Raw genomic sequence first — 24,077 nt, 5'->3', positions numbered from 1 at the left:
TATTGTGAAAATATTATTACTAACTTATTACTTGCTGGGCACGGTGCACCACGCTCTCTACGTTTTTCTCCTTTTTCTCCCCTTTTTTCTCTCCTTTTTTCTCCGCTCGGGTCCTCCCGCTTCGTCGGCCCCTTGCGTACGCATATCCTCTCTTTCCCTCTCTATTTTCCCCTTTCGCTCTCTTCACCTTGCCGACCGGTTCGTTCTACCCTTCGACCGGCTTTCCTCCTACCGCAGTCTAGATGAAAATTTCCATTGAACGTGGCGGATATCTACGCGTAGCGCGAAATTTCATACGGCATTATCCTGCCCAATGTTTCTCGGTATTTGCCAGGCGTAAGGGTAACGCGAGGAAAAGCGGCGCGTAATTGCGACCACGCGACCCGACCATCGATCCAAAATAGTCACGCGTGTTCGATGGTTGTGTGGTCGAACGGATGAACAGCCGAAAGAGCGAACGGTGGCGATCGACTCGACCGGGCTATTTGAAATGCAAAGTACACGCTAAGCGGATTATCTGACAGGAAAGATCGGCCAACCGGCGGAGGAAAAAACCTGATTACGAAGCGAGATATCTAGGGAGATCGCAGTCGGTGACGACAGACGGTTATATAAAAGATAGAGAAACGTGTACGCGTACGTATACGACGTACCGTGGCGTATCGTAGCGTGTCGTGGCCGTGGCGCACCATGGCGCATCGTAGCGTACCGCGGTAGGCGGCGGTACCGGTATTCGACCAACAGCAGGAGCAACGAATTGGCGTAAAGGAAGAGCGTATTAGCGGCTAGCGAAAGAGGAAGAGGCGATCGTGAGCGGAAGGGAGATGCGAGCCCGTAACAATCCTATCTGACGGTGTAAATCTCCGGCCGTTGTAACGAAGCGGCAAATCGAAACTAAACGGTAGACCATGAATGGGAAATCAGAAAATAACGTTACGGCGCGCGAGGCCGCGCACTTCCGCCAGGGACAGCTCGTGCACGGGGGGAATGTGCTCGCGAACCGCTCCACCAAGTACTTACATACGTGTTCCACGATGTCGCTCGTGCCTACCGTGTACTATGCGAACCTTCGTCCTACCTTTTCCCTCTCTTTTCTCTCTTTCATCTTCTTTTCCCCAAAATCTATCGTCGAACATGTCCCTGAATATTCGCGATCTCGTCTTTATTTCGATAATTTGTATCTTCCGTGGCGGAAGATAGCCGCGTGATATAGAAAAGTAGACGTTTGATCGAACGTAGCGTGGAATGGTAGAGAGGTCGGATCGAACGAAGAAGAAGAGATGGTTTTGGGAAATTTCGATGCGAGCTACAACGATGGCCATTATTCGCGTTAGCGGTTTACGTTGGCGGTAATTTGCAAGAGTAGAACGATTTGCCGGGACAGCTTCGCTTATATAAATAATATATCGTTATGCGAAAGAGCGCATAAGCGAGTAGCGAGAAGAAGAGAGGAGAGGAGGAGAGATGGGGCTCGTCCGTGTCCGATGCACGTGTCTTTGCAGCAAGTTACGTAAGTGCATCCCGTACACTCTACACGATAACCGATATATACGTAGGTGAATACGAGTAGAACGTACACAACTTGGAAGGAAATCGGCACACGATAGCGGTCTCATGATGCACAGCCTGTACGAATAGTAAGTATTATAATGTCTTTATCGTTATGACTGGTATTCCATGCGACGTACGAATTAAATAAGATGGTCTCGTGACGTTTGTCTTCCGTTGTTAAGTAAATCGACGAACGAATCGTTGCGAAAGAGTAATATCTTTATCCGTGGAATCGCGTTTAAATGAAATAAAATTCGCGCGAGGACATTGCATATCCGTTATTAGGAAAATCGGTGCGCGACATTCTCACAATATACATACAATATAATACAGACATAAGAATAGGTTCTATCGACGTAACTACCATTCCTTCGAGCGCATAAATTAACTCTCCTTTTTACGAGGCTACGTTTCCGTCATTAACTCGCCGCGTTCTGCCATCTTACGCATCGCTTCCAGTATCAATCAAAATTTACATTCCTAAATGTTCGTTGGAAAATGTTCAAGACACCGTATGAAATTGTAAAGGTGTGTGCGTGCGTATGAGTGTCCGCACCTGCGTGTACGTTAGCGCGTGGGTGGGATGTTTCCAACGCACGACGCATCGCTCGTAATTCTTTCACTTCCGCGTATCGCGCTCCTTTCTGCTTATTCGTTTACGCTCTAAGTAAACGATACGCGTCGCCGATTCTCGATCGTCGCTGGACAAACGCGTTTCCAAGTTCCGCCTTATTTTCTATTTCAATTGGCGATCTCGTCGCGCGATTTCGTTTCGCCAACGATCCGTATCCTACAACATCGATCTCGCAACGGAAACTTCGCGTATTTGCAATGGTACGCGGCGAATGTTAGCACGCATAATGCCTTTTAATTCTCACGTGTCTGAAAACGTGATCGCTTGGATTCTCTTTCTGCCGATACGTCGCGGCAGTTACGTTCCCGGTTCTGTCTCCTTTCTCCCTTATTCCGTCTTTCTGTCCGTTATATCGTTGGTCTCCTCAACTTCGACGCGATTCTCTTTCGATTCGACAGCCAACGTTTAAATTGTAAATGTATCGTTATCCCGTTGGTGGTTGGGCGGAGGTTGGCGCGCGAAAGGAATCGACTGTTAAGCGTAGGCTCAACTATCGCGTGCAAATGCGTGCAACTATTTTTCCGCAGGTGGACGAACGTATGAATAAAATACAGTTCCTAGCCGAAGATTTGCCGAGTCGCCGAGTCGTTCTTCGCCGCATTTGCATCCGCATTACGAGACCGTGTATACCGCCGACTTGCGTAATATTATAATCAGCCTCGTGAAAATAAATAACTACGGCGTCTACATGGTCACCTCTCTTCGCCCCTCTTACTCTTTTTACCTATTCGCTAGATAACTATCTTTCCGTTTCCTGTTGACGGGTCGCGGTAACTATGCGTATATCCACGTACATCGTGCCACTGCTACGAGGAACAAAGAATCGAGCAAACGATCCCTGGCCTTCTCCCCAAGACGATCAACCGTTCGTGTGTTTGCAATTTTCGAAAATCGACCTGTTCAAAAATAATTATAATCATTGGATTATCTCGGCACGATTTCCGATTTCATTCCACCGACAGGTAACAACCTGTAGGTTACGGCGCCGAACGAACGTACGTACGTTCGTTCCATTTTTCCTTGTTTACAGTTTCCTGGTCGACGTTTCTCTATCAAGTAGCAACGTTCTCGCGAAGACTGTGAACGTGCGTTGAAAAAAAGTTGGCGTCGGATCGTCTAGCGCTACTCGGTTACGCGATTCCGAAGAAGAAGTTTCACGCGTGGCAGCAAAAGTGTCGAAGAATCGGACGATGCTACGGAGAGCGTATATCCTGCGTTTCAGCATTCTAGGCGAGAATTAACGCAAATTATTCGTGCGCGGACGAGCTCGGAAGTCGTAAAAACTGAGAACAGCGACACGGTTCGCGTCCTCGTTCCCGAAAACAAAGTAATCGAGTTCGCGGTCCGACTGGCTGCCAAGCTACTTCCAAGACGTTACACATCGGAAAGCCGTTGCGTCGCATCGCGTTGCATTACGTTGCGTAAGGAGTGCGTTCGGAGTACTCGCCGTTCGACTACCGATTTCAGTCCTTTCCATCCGATTCTCCACGGTTCTCTCTTTCTCCTACCCAATACCTGTCTATTCCGTGTTCTTGCACGCACGGTCTCTCGTGCAGAGAAAGAGAAAGAGAGAGAAAGAGAGATAGAGAGAGAGAGAGAGAGAGAGAGGGAAAGAGAGGATCGGCAGGTAGGTACGTACGAACGCGCAAATGACAAAACACGTATTACGTGTAACTGGAGTCCGTGCTAGAGATCAATACACATAATAGAGGGTATCTATAGCGCGCGCAACCCGTGCTCATTTACTTAATTGTGTTCTATTCGGTATAACCGAGGTATGGTGTGCGACTCGTGTAGGTACGCGGCTGCCTACACCCCTCTTACCGTGCCTCGCCGCTTTGGCCACCCTTCGGAGCATTGCTCTCCCCCGCCCCGCCTTGTCCCACCTCGCCCCCCGGACGCCCACCATCCTCTACCCTCGCCGCCCTCTCGTCACCACCCCCCGCCTCGTACTCCTGGTGGTGCTGCTGCTGCTGCTGCTCCTCCTCCTCCTCCTCCTCCTCCACCTCTTCCTCTTCCTCCTGTTCCCTGCTACCCTAGTCCCACCCGTTGCCCCCTCGCTACCACCCCTGATGTCCATAGGGCCGAGTGTGCGTAATATTCAGACGTATAACGTATAACGTACCGGGGCCACGTAGGTACATTGGCATCAATTTATGGGGTGGGAGGGTGCAGCAGATATATACGATCCGATAGGGTTGAATATCTCGTGCTTTTGTGCCCATCTACACCTCCTCGTTTCCATCTCTGCTCGTCTTTCTCTCAACGAGCCTCCGCCACTCTCGCTTCGTTTCGCCTCGCCTCGCCTCGCCTCGCCTCGTCTCATCTCGTCACCCCCTTCCCGGCCCTTTCTCCCATTATCTTCTTGCGTATGCTTTCTCTTCCGCGTTTCTCTCCTCCTCTCTTCCCTTCCGTTCTCGTCTTCTTCTGTCTCGCGTTATACCGCTCTCCGCTCTTCTTCAGCGTGTGCCTCGTATCGTTTCGCATCTGGTCGTTCGCCGCGAACCATCTCAAAGAGTGCTTCGACCTCGACCGCGACGCGACGCCGATCCCTCGATCGTTCGATCGAGTCGAGGATCTCCTCGAGCCGAGCGGAAACCTTGCGTTCCGTTGTTACGCGACAAAGGAAATCCTACAACAGGATGGGATCGCGGTGAAATTTCTTTGGGGGAAGGCTGACTTGTATCGTACCGCTACCCTACTGTACCAGGATAGAGGGTAGAGCAGAATTAAAAGAAGAACGCGCGGCCGAAGGCTTCGGATGGCGCGAATAATTCGCAAACGAGTGTAATTCGGCGTAACGAGCCGAAATTCGAGCGCACGACGACCAATGCTAATAAGCGCGCGTGATATCGCAAGAATTTTCGAGCGAGAAAATCCGAAAGCGATCCGCGGGTCAGCCGGCCGACAACTGCGACGAACGACCAACAACAAAATGTCGACCGCAATTATGCTGTAATTAACTTGGAAACGTACACATACAGGCGCGCGTACGGGCGCACGCACAATCCCCTCAGCTACGTCGTGGACAGAGCCGCGGAAACGTGTAACCCGTTGGAGAGCGAGCACGAGCGCGCGGCTGCTCGCTCACACCGACAACAAAAACACACCAACGCCCGGGCAAACGCACACATACCGCCGGCACCGGACGGTGCGGCGTGCTTCACAGGTGGTTGGGGATTTTTGTATTTAGCGGTTGGCACCGTCCGGCGTTCACGCGTTTACACGCGCCGCCTGGCTGCATTATGCATGTTTGCGGTAGCAGAAGAGAATTTAAACCAACTATCTCCGATCTATCCTCTACCGTCTGCTTTTCTCTCCCTCTAATTCCCATTTTCTCGCCACTCTCCTTCCAACCAATCGCCATCTTCCCTGCTCTTATCTTCGTTCGCCGCTATTCCGTTCGCGCGATCACCAAACGTCTTTGCCACTCTTGGCCATCGACGAGGAATTCGTTGCATGCTAAACCACGGCGGAACCGTCAACGTGACAAGGAACACGTTCGCGGCCTGAACGAGAAGAAGTCTCATGTTGAACAACATTTATGTGACAAGAAGAAGTGGCACGTAAAGGAAAAAGGAAGGCGATTTACACGACAAGAGCATCGATCGGGTACGGAATAAACATTTAAGCTGCGAAAGATAACGAGAATAACATCGTCTCTGCGTGAAATTACAATTTAAATTAGTATTATTATGACTTGGGCATTGTCACGTAATTACATTATTATTATACGTTTTAATACTTTATTAAATATTTATTGCTTTGTTATTGCATCAAATACGGTATTAACGACCCCCCGGAGACTCACATTTCACCGGATTTCATCGAACGCGGACGTCCTGGCAGGCGATCGCGACCAATGCAGGGCAACTTTCGAAGAGAATAGCACCAAGACGTTTCTCTACTTTCTCTGCTCTTTCTCCTTCCTCGGTTTTGCGGATTAGACGGAAGAAGGTGAAAGAGAAGAGGGGGCGAAGCAAGGTCGAATGAGAAAGCGATAAACGAGGGGGTAGCGCAGCGTGGTCGACGATCGAGCGAGCGAACGATCGGCATTCTAACACGATGCGGCATACACACGTTGCAGAGCTGTGTGTTACGCGGATGTACGTCAAATCAAAATGCACAATCCCGGCGAATCATTTCGAATATTTCATAATGGGCGCGAAATATCATTACCTGCCGCCTGTGCGACACCCTCCGCCACTCGAGCCCACCCCACACCCCACGTGTCTCCATCCCTGGTGAATTCGCCGCCGGTGACTCCCCGCATCGCGAATATTACCCGCACAGACAGAAGCAGCGACGAACGAAAAGAGAGAGAGAGAGAGAGAGAGAGAGCCGCGAACAGCAACGAGAACCGACCCGGAGAGATGGATGGAAACACGAGGAAGCCTAGAGAAGGAAAGAGACGAATAACCGACCGGTAGATTCGTGTCGCGCGTGTACGTATAGCGAAAAACACATTGGCGAGCTTGCACACGGACGTGTGCGAACACGGTGTACGACGGGCTATGCAACCGGGACTAAATTACGTTCCCCGTAACGCGTTTAGCCGCGAATCGCATTGCGAGCGATCCGTATAACCCGAATATCGGCCGCACGCCAGAGATAGGACAGGACCGTCCGACCAACCGACCGACCGACCGAGGGATTCGTCCAGGAACGATCATTACACCCATCGATGAGAGACTTCGCACTCCATTTTCATCATCGATCTTGCCCTCCGAGTTCCATCCTATCGAACGTTCGACAAATATTCTTTCGTGCGCAACCGGCAAACTGCGTTTTAACCTGAACGACCGCTGAAAAATATCGCTTTCCGGCGTTTCCTGCCGCTTCTCGATTAGTACTTTTCATGTTTGCTTGGTTTTCTCGATTCTGAAATTCCGGCATGGTCGATACGCCGGTATACGGGCAGGGTCACCTTCGATCGACGTGCATCGAAGGTAGGTCCATGGAACGAGCAACGAGACTCACCATCCTAGAGACTTCACCAGTCTACTATGACTAGGCTTCGTTCTCTGTGCGAAATATTGGCCACTAGCTGGCCACGGTTAGCAACCGTATCGAAGAGGGAAACGCTGGAGTAGCAACGTCATCGACGGTAGGAGAAGGCCAGCAGTCCAAGCAGCAGCCAGACAACGGACAGGAGCTACGGGCAACTAGGTAGGCCGTTGGACAGGCAGGCAGGCAGGCAGGCAGGCAAGCGGTAGCAGCAGCAAGGGTGGTAGTAGTAACAGCAACAGCAGCCTGTAGTTAGTAGCTAGTAGTAGCTAGACAGCAGTCAAGCACTAGTAACAGTGGCTAGCTCCTCGTCGTTCTCCATTTGCCTTCCCCTATGTCCCCCGACCTATCTAGCCAGCTGTCTAGCTATCTTTCTCGGTTCCTCTCTGGCCCTCGTTTCCTCCCTTCCTTCGTCCCTCTTCATCGACCTTCTCCACCATCGTCGTTGAAATCACCACCACCATCGTCGGTACCATCAGCAGCAGCACCGTATACACGGTACACTCTGGTACTACTCTGGAATCGCATCGCGGCCACTCCAGTTGCATTGCGGCCAACACCGATCCGCACACAACACAGGGTCCGGCTCGTCGACACATGTACCGGAGAAATACGTACGGCGCACGCATATCCATCCAGCCGGAGCAACTCGCCGAACGATGCGTACATACACGCGCATACGCGAGAGCACAGCGGCCTAGCGTTGCCCTCTGCCTCCGGCCAGAGATATCGTTAGCATGCCTTGCTAATCACGGACTCGATAATAATACCGTGATTGATAGGACGAACCCCGTCCCTTCTCTTCGTTCGCCTCCACCTCCACCTCCACCTCCATCTCTACCTTCTCGTACAACCTCCTACAACCTCCCACCCCCACCCCCGCCACCTCTACCCCTCGGACCCTCTAGCGAATCCCTACCTCTTCCTCTTCCTCTTCCTCTTCCTCTACCTCTACCTATACCTCTGCTTCTGCCTCTGCCTCTGCCTCTGCCTCTGCCTGTGCCTGTGCCTGTACCTCTGCCTCTGCCTCTACCTCTACCGCCACCGCCACCGCCACCGCCTCCGCATCCATCTCTGCCAGTGCCTCCTCGAAACCTGGAACGTTCCACCCCTCGAGAGTGCGGCCATTGCGCCCCTCTGACTTTCTCTTGTCCATTCTTCCCCCTCCCCCTCCTGCCCGCCGCCATGCCATGCCCTTTCTAACCTCCTTTCGTCTCTTTCGACATACGTTCCTTTCTCGCGGTTTTTCGCGCTCGCCTTCTTCTCGCGCAGGACCAACGAATCACTCTCGCCTCTTCTTGAAATTCGGTTCGCGCTTTGCCAGCAGAAAGCGTCAATGGGACCAACGTTTTTCGCGTCCCGTCGCTCGAACGCGCCGGATTCTTTCTCCTGGTCGTCAACGAGGCGACTGCGATAAACTTGCCTTCCTTCCGCGTCGTCGCTGTCGTGTCGTAACTCACGATCGACGTTTCGTTTGTTTCGAACGGAGTCGATTACGATGGCGAAACCGCGCTGAAGCAGAGCTAAAGCGAACCGGAGCGTGTCGCTTTATTTATGTATCTTCTATCGCCTCTCGCAACCAACCAACGAGTGAGCAACAATTACCGCGGAGCGCGATCGTCTAAAGAAAAGAAGACACGGTACACACACATATATATATATTGCATATATATATATATATATATATATATATGTTGTAACCGAGAAGATGATAAATGCGAAAAAAAGCGACGCCACTTATCCTCTTGGCTGTTACCATTGAAAGGAATCGCAGCCAGAACACGAAATAATGAAGACGCAACATTCGACTGGCTGCCATTTCGCGTTGCATCTAGCAACTGTTCAAGCTCGCTGGCGCATGTGGAAATCCGTGTGTTTGTGTAGGTGTGCGCGCGAAGGAAAGTTGAGCCGAGAGTCAAGATAGGAAAGCCCGACTGGGCGCATGCACGCGTTTTATATGGGTCGTGCTATCTCCCTTTCTCCTGTTTCCTCTGGAAGCCGGGTGCACGGAATTTGCGTGTGTCCGAGAGTGCGCGCAAGTACGAAACACCTATGCTGGCTATGATACCATTAGCATCAGTGATTAATGTATGCCGCAGCCTGTTCCACGGCAATGCGCGAGGTTCCTGTATACTCCGTGATTGACTCGTAGCCGCGGGAACGACCGACACTGAAAGAAAACACCGAGGCCGAGATCGACCGGCACAACTTACTTCTTCCTGCCTCTGCTCGATCCACGACAAATTAATCCATCGGCCACGCGTATAAAACGCTGCTTGCCAATTGTAGCCAGTTTCTCGCCGAACGATTTTATTCCAATAATTTTATTGAAATTTGGAAGATTTCGAGAGCCGATCGGCTCTTGACGTTCGATCGGACAGCAGGTGAAATTGGAGAAAGTCGAGTGGAGATTAGTTGGGGTGAGATATTAAATTTAATACGTTTAGGAAAGCGTGGTGACGAACCAAGAGGGCCGTTTGTCCGATCGATTTAATCGCGAAACGAGAATGGTAATCGGTAGCTAATGGCACACCCGGTACGTTCAAATTCGGAGATCGTGGATTACACATCGTGTCTGTGCAAGCGTACGCGCGTTCTGTATTTTAGGCTGTCAGAGACGAAACCTTCGAGGTTCCGGCAATGCGTTCGTAGATCGATACCGCAGCTTCGATTCGCGATGGACGGGAAGATCTTTCGTATCGCGTTGCAGCGCGTTACGTGTCCTCAAATGGCTTGCAGCCGAGAAACGGGAATTAATTATCGAGAAACATGCGTTTACATATCGAGCGGCGTACATGTAACCTACGCAGAAATTAATAGCTGCTGCGTGGCGGAGAGAATTAAGGCGGCGCGTCAAGATCGACCGAATGGGCCGATACCTCTTCGATATTTTTGCTCTGGTTCAGGGAAAATTCGTCGAGCACTTTTCTTGGACGAACGACGAAGGAAAGAGAAAAATAGGAAAGAGCGATAGCTGCTGGCGAATCTTCTTCGGACGTGTTTTATCGTTGCGCTATCCAGCTCGTATAACGCAGAAAAAATGTCAATCGATCGAGGGCGACGTTTTTCTTCGTTAGATTATAGCGCACACGATACTCATAGAATATTTATACGGACTTTACATACATTTGTATACTGGAACACAGATTACGGATTTTTTTTTTTTTTTTTGTCTAGATACTCATAGTTATAAGGTATACCGATGAATTGATATTCATAGATTAAAATCAGCCGAGTGTTACCGGATAACGGCTGCACGTTTACAAGGTTGACGTTGGTTTAACGCGTGGTGCTAAATTAATTATAATGATTACTATCCACGAGGCTCGTATAGTCTTGCTTACAATGTAGATACTATCGAGAGAATGGATGCTGGCTACATGGGAAGAAAAATGTGAAATTTAAGACTGGGAATAATTCTTTGCACTCCTGTTTGCTTCGCCGACAATTTATACCATCGGTATCAACGTTACAGGCAAATTCCTCGTTAACGAGAAGCAACTACGAATTAAAACTGAAAGACGTGCTTTAGCCGCCGGTCTACTATGTCCAACGCTAGACCTACGTACACATGGATTTTCTATCGGTGATACGCCTAGCATCGAAAAATCAATGAACCGACTCTAGTAGCGATGGTTTACGGTTTACGGGATAATTTGTCACGAAGAAGTTTGATAGTTTGCGGCGAGAAAAAAAAGGGGGGAGAAAAGTGGGTGGGAGAAAACGAAATCGATTCGAAACGAATCAATATTGATTCTGACGATTAATTTCGCGAAACTTTTTAAGAATCGCTGAATAATAAATAGCGAAATTCGACTAACGCGGAGGAAGCGAATCGAGAAGTTTGAAATCTCGAAGGATTTTGTCGTGCGGTTCGGATACGAATACATCGTGTGGGTGGAGGGGAATATGTAAACTGAGAGTCGCATTAATATTCAGGCTCGCGGAGGTCTTAAGGAAGAAGAAACTCGTGGAAGGCAGGCGGGCAGGCAAGTAGGCAAGCAGGCAGGCAGGCAGGCAGGCAGGCAGGCAGGAAGGCAGGCAGGCAGGCAGGTAGGTAGGTAAGCAGGCAGGCAAGGAAAGAGGGAGCAGGTAGGTAGGCAAGCGGGTGGGCACGGTGCCGCGATCCATAAAAATGTCGGGGCTTCCGAGTGACGGCCGGAAACCAGGAGATGGACAGGGCCAATTGTTTATATTACTCGGTGCAACAATGGAAGTCCAGCGGCGTGTACCGTGTAGTATCGTAATACATGCTACGGTGCTTGCATTCTTTTTCCAGGAATTCGACCGTGCCTCGGTTGTTGCGATAATGCCAACTAATGTTTCTTTTCTTCTTCCATTCGCGCTCGCCTGATTTTTATTGACCCCTCCTCGTTCCGTCGTTACTCGAGACATGGAATTCGTTTGGAAACGGAAACCTTGGCGTGTCTTGCATATTTCCACTTTTTCACAGGCGAGATCGTTCGAGGAAGTGCGACATCGTTGGCCGAGCTGTTGCAACAGACTTTTCAAACCGCGCGGTTGGCCGTCGCGGCGCGATTCGAATCGTCCTCGGGTCGATTCGCCTAGCCAAACGGATTCAGACTGCCAAAAGGTATTCCATGGAAATCGGATTCACGGAACGTCGTCATCGTACGCTGCTGCTTAGATTAACGGGTGACGAAAGACACGCGAAAAGGTCAACGGACAAGCAGCGAGAGACACGCACGGCCGAAATTTCGCTCGTAAAAGTTTTACGACATCGAGAAATCCAACGTTGGGCGAGAAAAGGAGAAACGAAAAAAGGAGGAAACGGCGAAGGAACGACGAAAGGTGAAGCGAAAAGAGACGAGAAACGAGGGAGGCAGAGAGAGAGGGAGGGAGGGAGGGAGGGAGCGGGGGAGGGGAATGGGGATGGGTACGAGGAGCGAAGGGGTGGGTGAACCAGGGGTGAGCAGAGGTGGAAGAGACCGCTACCTTTACAGTAAAGTAAAATCTACAGTGCGCTATGCTACAAAGCAGGTCTGGCCATTAGGTATTTATTAAGTTTAGAAATTTATAGATGCCTCCTGGGCGCGGGCCCCGTCGACCCCCTGCGAGTAGATACGCTCCTGCCCCGTGCCCCTTCCCGCCGCCTCAGCCTCTAGGTTTCACCGTCTCCACGGCGCGGCGGCGGCAGTCTCCACCCCCGGCCAGCCGCCAGCCAGTATTAAAATGAATTATTTAATTTTAAACTTGGTAATTTTTAACCGTATTATATCAGAAATTATTTACACGCCTGCTTCAGCGCTGCTACCCGTTCCCGTCACTCCGCTTTGCCTCTTGCCTGCGCTCTCCCCTATCCGTTTTACCATTAAACTCACCGCCACTTACCTCGTATACCAGCCGCGAACGTTTCTTCTTAGCTTATCGCCCCTAATATCCACCTTATATTTTCTTGGTGGCCGAAAAAACGTAGAGTGACTAACCGTACGAGCGTATCGCCGCTTGCTACATGATCTGCCAGGCGAACGCCAATAGACGAGGACACCGGACGGTTCTTTGCTTCGGGTGAAATTCGATTTATTTTCGCGCTGAAGCGACACGAAAAAAGGCAGTCCGGGTATCCCGATTAATTTTCGCGTAGGTATTTAGTTAACGAGTTGATCGTCGAAATTACAAGGTATAATTTAATACCGACACCGGTCAAATTTACTTCGTAAATAACGGTAAATAAACGGGCCGTTTAGTGCGCGCGCTGCTGCACGTGCCTCTAAAATTTCGCCCTTGCAGACGACCGCGGCCAAATTTGTCAACGTAAATCGGCACGATACGCGCGCATCGTTGAAATCTAATTGAAATCCTAATTGCCGCCACGAGTCTTTTTTTCCCTGCACACAGGAAATTTGTTACGATGTTCTGTCGATTTATGCTAATTACCGATGCCTCGGCAATATTAATTAATACCGTCGATAATATTGCAACTTCGTCTAGACAAACGACCAAGTAATACGTAGATGCTGCGCTGGTTGATGAGCGTTGGTCGCGCGGTTCGCCTGACGCGCGCGCAAACCACTCGCCCGATAGCGTGCACAAGCCGCTGTAACTTACCGCGTACGTGTTTACGCGCGTCAAGAGAACGCGCCGCTACGAACTCGACGCGTATCCGCGCGTCCACGGTAAAAAGTAGAGAAGCGTGCGCGCGATTAGTGCAACGACGACGGATCGGCAAGCGGGAATAGGACAGGAGCAGTGGCAGAAGCGCGCTCGCGAGCTCTCATAGATATGAAGTTGGGAGCGTAGTGGTGGCGAGGTATAGTCGTATAACGCGTCTATACCGTCTGGGCACATACGCACGCGATATCGCGTCCAGTCCGCGCGGTATTAATTGTTACGACGAGAAAGGCAAATAATTATTATAATTGTCCGGTATAATAATAGGATTCAGCGCTGGAATACCGCTTATACATCGTTCGTCGTAATAAAGCGGCCATCGATTTCGAGCCGGCGTCCATCGATATCGGTGTAGGCGCGCGGCTATATAACAGGCAAGCGCATGATACGCGTACGCAGCTGGACACGTAGTTCGTACAGGTATTTACGTAGCGGTGTTGTGTGCGTGTACACGGGCAAGTGGTGGGTGTGCGCGTATAACGCATATCGAATGTTTATATTATATGCACACACCTAACGAAAGCCTAAATATACTAGCCACCGTGTGGGATCACGCCTATAGGCGGCTATTTGAGCGATAAACAACCGGGCCCGACGTGTTACGCGGCGAATGGTAAAATGTATGTATACCGGGTGTACGCCTCCATTCTGCCACGTTGTTGGTGTATCAATTGTGATTAGGGACAAAGATCCGACGAATTATTCCCGCTCGGTCTCTAATCTGATAACCGAAGCCAGTACGCGCACACGTCATTGCATCGATTGTTTCTGCATGTGGGAAATCATAAAGGGCAATGAGTGTCCGAGTGTCTTCATTGTGCTCGATAGAACGAAACGCTAATCACTTTTATTCGTACAGTCGCGACGTCACCCGCCGCGCAACTAAACCTGCTCTCGCCGTACGACCTTCTAACTACTTTCATCGTCTTCTATTCTCAACGGTTTATCACGAACAGGTTACAACGTTGACGAATCCGATGGGTCCACGGATGGAACGGCGGGACACTGGTCGAAATTCTTGGACCGGTGGCGAAGCGTTTTATGACTCGATCGAACCGTTCCTCCGCTCGCTACCGCAATAATATTCGAGAGTTTGCTCTCCCCTTTCGAAAGGCCGCACCCCAAGGACCGAGGGATGAAAAACCGAGGGGTAGTCGGTCGAATCAATTCCAAACAGGGGAGGGTTTCGGCGTTTTCAACGGTGGGTCACGGCACTGGGTTACCGGGTGCGTATACCTCGAATTCGCTCCTTCTTTCCTCCTCTCTCTCTCTCTCTCTCTCTGTTACTCTTCACGGCGCGACACTTCTCGGGCTACAAATTTAACCGGCAGAATAGAACGTTGGAACATCGCGGTTGCCTGCTCGCTTTGCGAGAACGTTCGCGGCGAGAACTTTTCAGAAATCGCGATTGCCTGAATTTCGTTCGTTGTTTGTCGCGCCGCAGCTTCGAAACGACACGGCGATAGAACACGGTCGGAACCCGGAAACGAAATCCTGGAAGGCAGTTTCGCGGATATCGGGACGGTGGCGCGATAGCGGTACATCGGGATTGTCCATCTTCGAAATATCATTTCGGATGTAAATTTCGGGTGGCCGGCTCGAATACAAAATGCGTACGAGATTCGAGATCGGTGGATTTGCGATAGGAAGAGGAACTTTTGGATTTCCATTTACAGGGCGTAGCCTGATTGGACGAATCGACATCACCGGTCGCTTCGCTATTCTCCCCGCAGGACACGTCACGCACATTGGCACAGACTTATGGGTATAATTCATCGACATTACTCGCAACGGGGGTCGGCGGACCACCCCAGCGCAACCACCGTAACCCAGCACGCGCGTTTTAATCCATGCCGTGCCCTACCATACTTTTACACGCTTCCGTATTTACGAGCTCGCAACCATTTGTTCAGCTCTGCTCCTTCGACTCTCTATCTCCACAGAGAGCCTGATTCGTATCGATCAGCGAATCAAAGTCCATCACTCTGTTCATGCTGATCGACTACACGAGAAACACGATGTTTCTAGTTGCGGGACTAACTGCGGTCAAAGATGCCAGCAAAGCCTTCGAGTCGAAGCTAAGACGAAGAAAGGACACGGCGGAGGGAGTCGTTGGCCGTTGACCGACGAGTGGGTGTCACGGTGAAACTGACTACCACCGGGCGAAAATGGAGGCAACGACGCGTAGGAAACTAGCGGAGGGTCGCCAATCACGAGGTGTCAGTCGGGGCGAACCGTCATTACGCGATTACATTTTTTCCTCTTGCTCCATCTGTCTTCGGTTGGCCGTCGTAAATCTCGATTAGGTTTCGATATTCCGAGTAGAACGTTGTGCTGCACACGGGCACAAAAAACTCTCGAGTTCTCGCAGTTGTTTATCGTGGCAGTTGGCAAAAAGATGGTCGCGACGACGATCATCGGTGGACGTAACGGAGCAACGGCTATTAGCACGAAAACGACGTATCAGCAGCTACGACCGGACAACCTAGCGGTAACAAATAGCGTGCAATTTCAATTTATTCGAAATCGGAAATTACTCGGCAGTTTATCGATATTAGATGTTCATACATATAATGAGCGTGTTTTTAAGTAGTTGATTCACTTTTCCCATCGGGTTGCGACCTCCTGACGTATTTCAACATTTATATCGATGCGTTCGCCGTTCAATTAAATATCAACCAGCACCGTAGCCAACGTAACACAATTTCATCGTTGAAAAAACTTTTAGAAGCCCGAGTTCTCCGTTTCAACTTGGCTGTTCGTCCGATCCCGAAAGATTCGTGTGGCGAAATCCATGTTACGGGTCAGACGATTCTCGCTGTCAGTTTCTAACAGAGTTCTCGTTGCAGAAGCTTTCTCCGTATGGTTGGAGAACGCTAGGCGAATTCATCGGTCGTAAAATCTCGTATGGATAATGAGTTTCCGTCGTTTTGCGGTGCAACGCGAGCAACAGGAATCGAGTCGGACGAAGAGTAAGAAAGGTTAACAGAGGGAAGGTACCACCGATAGTCGAGGAAAGAACCCGAGGGGAAAGGCAAAGGCAGATGAGAAGAAGAGGCAGAAAAAAGGTGGAAGGAAAGGACGGGACCAGAGGTGGACCACACACACACACATGCAGCGAACGTGACCGAAGCGATCCAAGTCCATATTGTAATGCGGAGGTATCCATCCTGCCGCATTATCGTACAGTCCGCGGCAGCAGCACGATACTTCCGTGATCATGCTTTCCAGCACGAAATCAACTTACCCACGGAAGCAGCTTCGATCCGCACGGCGACAGCCAACGATATACTACGCCAACTTTGTATCTTCGTTTCCACACCGACAGCCACTTTCCAATCTTCGTGTCCGCGATCTTAACCTGTGCGGGACAAACGTGTGACCTTTCTTCGTTTCCACTCTCTTAGCTTCGCCGGGCGATGACGGACGAGCTGATGACAACGAGAAGAGAGGAAAGCAGCGTCGAATGGTAGGAACGTTTGAGCGATGTAGAAGACAGTGGAAAGATCGCGTGGATGATGATCGAAACGTAGAGACGCGTCGGATACGTTGGACAGAACGGCGTGCCGATTCGACCGAACGAGACTGTACGAAGACGAGATAAACGAATCACGTACTATGATAATAGCCAGTTGCTAAATGATTTTTTCCACGACCAACCTTTCTCCTCCCTACTTTCTTCGCCATCCGCTGTTGCACTCGTGTGGTTCGGTCCGTTTCTAGCTACCTCGCCGTTAATGTTTCATTATAACCACGTAATGAAAATAATAAGAACCGTCCTGACCTTCTGCCTACGCTATCTATCCGATATTTTTCTTCCTTTCTTTGCCTTGCTTCTCTAACTGAAACGATTCGTCCGAAATGCACGTAGGTATCGCGGTGTTAGCTTAACGCGTGATTATTATTTCTTCGTGGAAGAGGAAAAAGAGGAAGAAAATGGAATCGAGTCGAGGTAACGTTATCTTGTAAAGGCGAACAACGCGACGAAGAAAGACTTTTCGGTAAGCCAATCTGGCGGTTGATAGCCGCAGAGAATCGAAGGCTTTAGCTAGGATTTTTTCCGTTCGTCCAAAGAACCGGACAAAGGGGAAGGTACTCGCAAAGGTTGTCATTTGTTAGGAGAGTGAAACGAAGCAGCAAACGACGAGGACCGAGATTCCCGAGTAAGAGCAGCCGGGGGAGAGATGCGAGGCATTTTCATTAGCATAAGATTCTTTTTAGTAATCTCGCGTAATGCCTCCCCCTTCCGCGAGCTGCCCCACTACCCAGAAAACAGCAGCAGCAGCGCCAGAGCCTATCATTATAGAGAAGGAATCATTGGATGATCTTAATCATGCGAACCGCTCTCCGTGCCTTCGTGCCGGCCAATCGCGTCAGCCGATTTCAAATAATGGTTTCCACCGGCACCGCACTAAACTCGGAAATGCATACTGGCACGGAGCCGCTCGAAGAAACTATAACTGCTTTCGACCAGCGATTCGCTACTCGTTCGTATTCGTGGAATTGACGTTAAATAGAAAATTAAAAGAACCGAGCAGATTGGCCGAGCGTAAAAACGCTGCCAATCTTTCAGCGAGAATTTGAATTACTCGGAGAAAATTGCGAGTCTGGAGCAGATCGTTTGCTCGCAAGAACCATCCATCACGATTTCGTTCGCTTCCGCGAAATCGGTTCGCGTATCGTTCGCGTCGTTTCGTTCGCGCGACACGATCAATTCTTCTTCTCGATAAACATAACCTTTATCGCATCTACGATTTTCTCTTGGTCTGGAATTTTCCTTTAAGGTGGATGGTTCTATCGACGCTCGGTGATCCCCTGATCGCGAGGTAGGTAGGTCGAGTGCAGAGGCTCGATCGTCGCTCGACCTATCTCAACTCGTGACGCGAACAACGAAGGGACCAAGTGCCGTAAGGGTTTCCACCCTTAAATTCCCGACAGGAGCTCTGTGGTCGTTAAGGGGTGGCATAGGTACAGAGGGGGTGCAAGTGTCGGCGGTTTTGCCGTGGAAGTGGAAGTGGAAGTGGAAGTGGAAGTGGAAGTGGCGTGGGACTCCATCCACCACCGGCCCGTTCCGTTTCATCCCCTGGAAAACCCGTGAAAACCGCCACTTGTTGCATTACCTACCCTCCATACCTCCGCTCAACGAATATATATTTATACCTATACATATTTACATACACAGGCGCGCGCGCGGTCGCGCACCCACACCAGCCTATTTAATCGTACAAGCGACTGTACAACTCCGCGTCACGGAATTTATATATCCAGAGGCGCGTTTATATCCGAATGTTTTCAAGGTCGCGTGTGAAACGTGCGAATCGTGCGAAACGCGGCCAACCGGACGAAGCGTGCGCGTCGTAAAACAACGGCACGGCACGCTCGATCTCAAATTTCCAAGAGCAAGAGAAACAGCGAGAACGAAAAAAGTAGAATTCTTGATCGCAGGTTCGACGATGGCTCAACAAAAAGTTAATGACTGTGTTACATCCACGTAGCCGGCTACCTATCGCAATGGGATAGATGCGCCAGACTCCAACGTCTACGCATCCGTGTGTCTGCGTCGGAACGATATCGTATCGTCGCTGCGAGCAAAGAAGAACGCGGCGCGACCATCTCAAACGGATGAGAAGCGCAAGAACGGGGCGCGAGAACGCGCGGCCTAAACCGGCGGACCGACGCGACGCGATGCGACGGCTGAGAAGGAAGACGGGGCCGCTGCTGAGATTTGCATTCGAAACGTGCAATTTCCAACGTTTTCGCCCCTTTTTTCAAGGTTCCGAATTTCTCGACCCAACGATACGTAGCTTCTCGATACTATCCTCCGTCCCCTTACGCTACTCCGCTCTACTCCGCTCTACTGGCGTGTGCAAAGGCACACACCCTGCATTTACTACCGGCTAGACGCAAAAAATGTCGACGTCGACTGTTGGAATAAAACGCGCTCTTTCGCTGTAGCGCGTTGCGATTTTCGATGTAGGCGCTGATCACGGGGCTAGGTAATATCAGTGCCTCGAGGCAACCACCATCCAGACCTTGTGTATAAGCGTTATGCCGATCATGCTACCGGGTACCGAATCACCGAATATCGAAATTACCCCCCTAAACTTCTCCTCTTTGCTCCACGAGCTACTTTCTCTTTCTTCCCTTCTATTCTGCTCTTTCTCCTCGTCTTTCTTTTACTTCCCCTCCTAGCCCGCCCTCTTACCATTCACCCTTCGTATTGCCATCTCCCTCGTACACTTCGATTCTCTGTCTATTTCTTTCGCTTCTCCTTTCAACCTCTAAAGACCTAAGACTCGATCGATATAATCATCGGTCTCTCACCTGCGGCAACGAATCGATACGCGAGTTCGACGTGGTCGCGGAAAAGACGAGGCACGAACGGTGCCCTTTGACGAGGGGTCGACGGAGGGGGAAAGTGATGCTTCGTCCTCGGGATCGCGTACTCCTGCCAGCCATTTGATTCGAAAAGAACGCCCCTTGGACCAAGAACCATCACGGTTCTTTCCACGAAAATTGCCTTCGATTTCGGTTTTGCTAATTCGACGAAGTCGGATCGCGTTCCAACTCGCTGGCGTCTAAAAAATGTTGTTTGCGAATCGTAAACGATGTGTTGGAAACGAGCGTACGAGAACACGGGAACGCTTAACCCTTTGCACTATGTCGAGTGTGACTCGACGTGAGTTTTTATCTCAGCAGCTTCTTTGTCGAGTCCCAGTTTTTTTTTTTTGAAATCCTGGAAATTGTTCCAAGATATATCGTACACTTAAAAATGACAAAATACGACAATAACGCGAATAAAACTGGTATTCCAGTGAATTTCTGTCTTTCTTTATTTATTTCGATTGTCTTATATTTCGGTTAAAGTAAATTTCAAATAAAACCGTTGAAAGCGTTGGGAGCTGCTGGTAACGAAATTGAAATAAAATTCACAGTGCAAAGGGTTAAACGGAACAGAAATAGGATCAACGATCGCGCATAGAGTTGGAACGAACGGTTGGATGGAATCGGGTCGATTACGACAACGATGCTTTGATATTGGAGAAAGGAGGGTTTTCGCGAGAGTCGAAACGTTTTCTCGATCGAACGGTGGTTACGGCGAACGAGCAACAGCGTGGACAACCTTAATTGCGATCCGAGGAATTTCGCAAGCTGGTCGACGACCAGGAACATTTGCATGTTGCCGCGATTGCGGCTCGATCCGCGAATGCAGATTTCAATAGACACCGGTAGGAATTCTAGGTCAGTCGAGGCGTATTGTTACTTGTAACAAGACAATTGCGACAACAACGGTAGAGTATTATACGGTGTCGCAGGGCCTTGTATCGGGCCCCGCTTCTCTCTTCCTAACGTAACATCGTTTCATTAAATCCCCGGCCAACTACCTCTTCGCAATTTTGTCCACACAAAAAGTCAACCATTAAAATTGCAAATTAACTTTTCGCCCTTTCTCACCCGTCGCTGTGCCAGTAACAAACGAACGGTACGCAAGTGTGTTTTGCGAATCGCGAGACCGCGCCTTTCACCAAACCGTGTTCCGTGGAAATTTCCCGGCTTGTACCTTTAGAAATATCGCGGGGGCCGTGAATTTTACACGACTGTACGGTTTTTTCAACGAAGGAAAACGCCGATTCAACGCGTGTTTAAACGCTCCCGGAATTAATCGGTCCACCGGACGTTCTTTTCACGGTAAATGGTTCGAATGGAAGGAGAGCGCAGCCGACTATTCCGTAGGTCGGTTGGTTAGTTGGTCGGTGGTGGAGAAAAAAAAAAGAAAAAGAAATAAAAGAAAGAATCGTACGATCGTATTTCTATTTCGAAGAGGAATTTGGAAGTTAGGAGAAAACCGCGTGTTGTTCCGTCACGGTCGATTCTCGATCCGTGAATCGTTCGTCTTCTAGCTGTAAATTCTCGGTGTACGCGCGAGACGATGCCGCACGATGCGAGATGCACGATAATGATACGGTATTTCTAGCATTCCGATAATTTCTTACGATAAATCACGTCTAAACGGTGCCGCGAGATGGCATAAACACACGTTTCGATCGGGCCTCGGGTATACGTTGCCAGTCCGAACGCTCCAAGATTAATGATATTTTATAAATTCGAGCACGGCTTTGGTCGCGCCTCCCGACCAAACCTTTCCCCCTTCTATATGTCTTGCCCGGACACGTTAGACATCTTCGGAGCTGGAACTCGCTCGTTCCTCGGCCGCGCCGTCCTTCCAGCGATTTCTGCTGGCCGCAGCGCTCGCCGTTACCCTTTTCGCTACGAGTTAACGCAATTTCGATCTACCGAGACCCTTTGAGAACTTGTGCGTTGAGAACAGGGCAAGAACGAGGCCGTGTGCGAGTGTAGGCGCGCGTCGCAAAGACATCGAGTGCCGACGTCAAAAGTCCCGCATTAAATTACATCGTATTTCCATGGCGAATAGACGAGGGACGCGGTGCATATGCATACCGTTCCTTTGTCCGACGCGCTGCGCCAAAACCGCGTAACGGGTGTCCCTTCGCGAACGCGTACTCGCGAATCTACGCTTTGCCTTCTCCTTCGGCCAAACTTGCCCTTCGATTCGCTGTCTTGCCGCCGATCTCCTGCCCACCAAATTTCCATTTGTGCGTCTCTGCGATTTCACCGTGCTGTTTTCGGGCGAATCGACGATTGGCTCGCGTACGATGTCAGAGATCGCCACGAAGAAGGTTTGAGACGAGCACGGAACAACGGAAAGAAAGACGTTCGAATTCACGCGCACCCTATAGACGCGGAGCGTGTCGTGGGAAGACCGGTGCTCACGCACACCAAGCATTTCTCTGGCCACGTGGTAGTTAAATCGAATTCTCTCGCTGTCCCGTCCGGCGGAGACACAAAGCAAAGGTTGCTCGAGTGGATGGTTCGCCCTGGGCGACCATCTAGCAAATTGTGGTATCTAAGTGCCCGCTGGAAACGGGCCGCTTTATCGCTCGGTTCTCGTCCAGAATTTCGAATTTTGGAAAGTCATTTTACGTTCGCTTCGGGCTCTCCACCACCTTCTCTCTCTTTCTCACAGTCAGTTCTTCGACGACCGGTCGTTTCCCTAACGTTCGTCACGATAACACGCATCGCGGAACAGCTTTCGATGATCTCGCGCGAGATCAGAGGATTCGTCCGATTCCTTCGAAACTAAATGGCACCGCGGTGGCTTGTGACGAAGGCTCGCGTTCTGCCATTCGCACGATTACACGTGACACAGATGGACGAATCGTGGTCGGACGCAATTCGTAAGTACGTGGCGATAAATATACGTCGATAAACATATAACGTACGTATATTCATGCACGAAGTATCGGTTCTAGAGAAGAATCGAGCACGCACCGAGCAGACACACCGTGGCGGGACGAACACGGGGACACGAAGATGCGAAGTGGTCGGTCGCCAGTCGAACACGACCAGTTGGACGGAAGAAAGCGCGGGACCCGCGTGCTCTGGTCGCGGCAATGCTTGCATTACGTGGCGATGGCGTTCCACCGGTGCTCGAGTAATTCCAGCCTCGAAACGTTCCATTAAAGATTCAGCATGTAATTGCGTATGATCGTAGTAGAGATCGTTCCCTTGGTCCGCAACCGTCTGTTCTGTCCGTTTCCTTCGTGCGTCCCGCTTCGTGCCGCGCTCTCTACGCTCCGACAGACGTGCCACGCCAGACTACCCAAGGGATTATCATCGAAGCAAATGATCGCGCGTAACCGTTGTACGTGAGGCAATCAGGCGACTGCGTGCCGGAAAATCCGTCTTAATGATGCCTCGAGCACCCTGGCCGGTGGTCCGACCCGCGTTTCGTTTCATTCCGTTTCGTATTACCAATGTCGTTTCCATCTCTTCCGTTCTGCTACGCGTTCGCAGAACGCGGTGAACGTCTGCAAATCGATGCGAATCTACACCGATATTCGCGCTTTCGTTTCTATCCACGCGATTCTTGCTACTTTTTCCTCCTCTATTTTCCTTTCCCAGCGAAACGAGTACTGACGTGTACGGTGTAAACGTAATTAGACGTTTCGTGGGACAAAACGACGAGACGAAAGGAAGAGAATGGAGAAGGTGGAGGAAAAAGTTATCGTAGAAACTCGTGCCGGGGCATCCTTTTTCCAGCTGTATTATTCCACCGCGTTATTCAGAAGATCGGAATGCAGGTACAGTTATGGTTACCAGTAACGCGGTACGTCGCGTCGTCGGCATATGGCCTCGTGGTTGACAATACCGCGAGTTCTCTCCGTGGTCCCCCGAGCGTCTCCTCTTCTTTCGTTCCTTTCTCCGATTCTTTTGCACGCGTGATTCTCTTTTTGTTCAGCCTGCCAGGTACCCCCTTCCCGAAACGCCGACTCGTCGCGAGCGCGTGTCTTTAACCTCGTCGTCTTCATTGTCGGTTCGCGAGTGCGTGTATGCGATACCTGTGCCTGAACCTAGAACTCCACGACAATCGATAACGTCGTCACGATCGCGAAGACACGCACGCTTCTGTCCCCTTATGTTAATCCGTTCTTAATATTCCACGCGCACGCTTTTCTCCTCCTCCGTCCTTGTCGTCTTCGTCTTCGCCTTTTGCTTTTTCCCTTTGCCCGCCGCGCTACTCTTTCTCTCCCTTCCATCGCTCCCTTTCTACCTGTCCACTGGTTGGCCGCTCTCTTTTTTTCGCTACGCTCCGATCGACTCGCTTTTCGCGAATAGACTGCACCGCGACAGGTTACGGCGTTTGGTAACGTTGGCCACTGCGAATCTTTGA

The 24,077-nt window shown here is 50.4% G+C and overlaps 1 long non-coding RNA gene across 1 annotated transcript; it reads left to right on the top strand.

Moving 5' to 3' along the window:
• The first annotated feature begins 662 nt into the window (after positions 1 to 662).
• LOC143302875 (uncharacterized) lies at positions 663 to 16,930 on the top strand. The gene is made up of 3 exons (XR_013058711.1): positions 663 to 1,637; positions 11,132 to 12,004; positions 15,353 to 16,930. It is a non-coding gene; the product is annotated as an uncharacterized LOC143302875 (long non-coding RNA).
• Positions 16,931 to 24,077: the final 7,147 nt, after the last annotated feature.

Source organism: Bombus vancouverensis, chromosome 1 (genome assembly GCF_051014615.1).
Source record: "Bombus vancouverensis nearcticus chromosome 1, iyBomVanc1_principal, whole genome shotgun sequence".
NCBI classification, from domain to species: domain Eukaryota; kingdom Metazoa; phylum Arthropoda; class Insecta; order Hymenoptera; family Apidae; genus Bombus; species Bombus vancouverensis.
The sequence above is the reverse complement of the archived record's forward strand: the minus strand, read 5'-3'. Positions and strand labels throughout refer to the sequence as shown.